At 41.0% G+C, this 2825-nt stretch overlaps 1 protein-coding gene across 1 annotated transcript in view; it reads left to right on the top strand.

Moving 5' to 3' along the window:
• LOC106807053 (sodium/potassium-transporting ATPase subunit beta-1-interacting protein 1-like) overlaps positions 1-2825 on the top strand; it is a 19686-nt gene that overhangs the window by 6774 nt on the left and 10087 nt on the right. The gene's annotated exons all lie outside the window — the stretch shown is intronic.

Genomic DNA, 2825 nt, shown 5'->3' with positions numbered 1-2825 from the left:
CACCCTCCCCCTACACCCTCTCTGTCTCTACAGTGTATCATCCCTACACCCCTCCCCCTACACCCTCTCTGTCTCTACAGTGTATCTAGGGTCCCTATATACAGAGAGTTGCGCCAACTCATGTTGTTTCCAAATGGATCCACACCGCTGCCGCTTAAGTACAGCGCTGTATGGATACGCTGTACAATGGTCCGTAGTAATTAATTAGACTAATCGTGCTTCAATAAACTCAAAATTTACAGAGATTATAGCTAAGACGTGTGTCTATGTGTATCTAGATTTCTAGAAATGTAACTCAAATCGTTCGCGCCATATGATAGTTTAATTGTACACTTTCTTACCGCCCATAGCCGTGCGTATATTAACTTGTGCGATACCGCGCGTAGATACTTGGTAATTAATTAAATCACTCGCGCTTCAATAAACTCAAGAATCACAGAGATCATAGATAACACATGTGTTTATCTGTATCTAGATTTCTAGAAAAGTAACTCAAATCGTTCGCGCCATATGATAGCTTAATTGTACAATTTCTTAGTGTAAACACAGCAGCTGTAATTCACAAGATAAATGCGTTCCATGCACACTCCACCAGCTGTAACATGTGTTTTGCAGTTCTAGAAATCTAGATACACATAGACACATGTCTTAGCTATAATCTCTGTAAATTTTGAGTTTATTGAAGCACGATTAGTCTAATTAATTACTACGGACCATTGTACAGCGTATCCGTGCATACAGCGCTGTACTTAAGCGCCAGCGGTGAGGATCAATTTGGAAACAACATGCCGTCCAGCGATCACGTGACCGATTTTTTCCGACTCGTCATGGCGCAACTCTCTGTATACAGGGACTCTACTTCAGACAATGTCAGCACTCACTGTACAGTGCTGCCACACACAGAAAAATCAATGACTATTTCTCTTCCTCACCTCATCAGCTGCTGGTATTAATTGTGAAACCGAAAGCAATACTAAAACACAGCACAACCAGGACCAGTTCAGAGGTACTACTCACTGAGTTGAGAGGTTGAGTTCAGATGCGAAAGCTACGCATTTTCTGACTCAGTAGAAAAATGTCTTAATTTCAATGTGCATGGTTGCGCGCCAAGCATTCACTATATATATAGACAATATCCAGTGGACACAGACCCGGCCCACTCGCTGGCCTGTCTCTATCTATACTATATATGGAATTTCTTTTATTCATGGTACGATCTCACAATGGATAGCTGTACGTGGGGAGCTCAAGAGTTAGAGACGCCAGGAATCTCTACATATTTGCCCCAGAGAATAACACGAAAAACATTGTTTATCAAGAGGCTTTGAAATGAAAAGTGCAACCCATTCGTACATGCTGTTATAATAACTTTTAGTCATTTACACCATATTACTATTATGTCCCAGAGGTTCTAAGTTGGGTTGTGCTCAATGTGCTGTCATATAAATGTCATACGTAACAGTTTTTTCCCATGCTTATTATCTTATTAGACTGATTTGTAAATATATATATATATTGCAAACGAGTATTCCAGTTGTTACATGAAGATGTGGTATATAAATACGAAGTGATTATTTCCCTGGCAAGCCGGACAACTAAACCAAGAAATCAAACTAGCTTCTCCAGCAAAAAGCAGACTATATGCTGCCAAACTACGGACAAACCAGAAGTAAGGGTTAGGGTTAGGGTTGAGGTGGCGGGACACTTCGGTCTGCCGGAGAATTTAACTATGATTTTCAGCACTGCTTCTACGGGGGTGTTGCTATCCCCCGGGCGTGGAGGGACGGTCACGTGATACAGTTGACGTATACTTCAAAATCATTACTCATCCGGTAACCGGCCTAACTCCAACACCTCCAACGATAACCTTAACACTAAATATATATATCTCGGAGCGCTATATATAGGTTCTGTGATCCACAAAAATTACTCTATGGTGTGGGGACAGATATCATGATGCAAAAACTCTAACCCTAACCCTAACCCTAACCTAATACTAATACTAATACTAATACTAATACTAATACTAATACTAACACTAATACTAATAATATTAATCCTAATACTAGTGCTGCCACGTTGCGGTGTCCCTCCACGCCTGGGGGATAGCATTACCCCTTCTACGGCAAAGCAAAACAAACACTTGTTTCTCCGGCGCCAGAGATCTAACAAGAAAAATTGTTCTTAATTCTCCGGCGGCCGGAGAACTAACGATGGTTTTCACCGCTGCTTCTCCGGCTGCCGGAGAAATAATACCAGCCATATAAATAAGGTTCACATTGCACATCCCCCCCATCTTGTTTCTCAGGTTCTTCTACTTACTATGGTCTTATTAGCACTGCCATGGCATCATCAAGATATGATGGCTTTCTGTGAGCAAAATTGCATGAAAATTGAGCATGCATTGAAATCATTTTGCTGAGATAGTAGCTTTGCTCTTTATCATGGGTAAGATATGAGGGGATGAAGTGTTACTGGTATCTATCAGCTTGGAAACTGCGTTGTCAATATAAATGGAAATGTATAGGGAAAATCACCACCATCTAAACATATATATATTACCATATCGTACTCACACAGGCTCATTTTCTATTGTAACTGAAAGAAGTGTCATAGCCAATATTATAAAATTTCATAGGGTTTAATTCTTTCTTTATAAACACCCCCTCTCAATCACACACACATGCCTCACAAACACACTCTCCCGCTCTCACACACACACTCTCTCTCTCTCTCTCTCTCTCTCTCTAGCTCTCTTTCTCTCTCTCTCTCTCTCTCTCTCTCTCTCTCTCTCTCTCTCTCTCTCTCTCTCTCTCTCTCTCTCT

Source organism: Priapulus caudatus, unplaced genomic scaffold, assembly GCF_000485595.1.
Source record: "Priapulus caudatus unplaced genomic scaffold, Priapulus_caudatus-5.0.1 Scaffold192, whole genome shotgun sequence".
Classification (NCBI taxonomy): Eukaryota; Metazoa; Priapulida; class Priapulimorpha; order Priapulimorphida; family Priapulidae; genus Priapulus; species Priapulus caudatus.
Note: the sequence above shows the minus strand (reverse complement) of the source record. Positions and strands in the feature narration are given on the sequence as shown.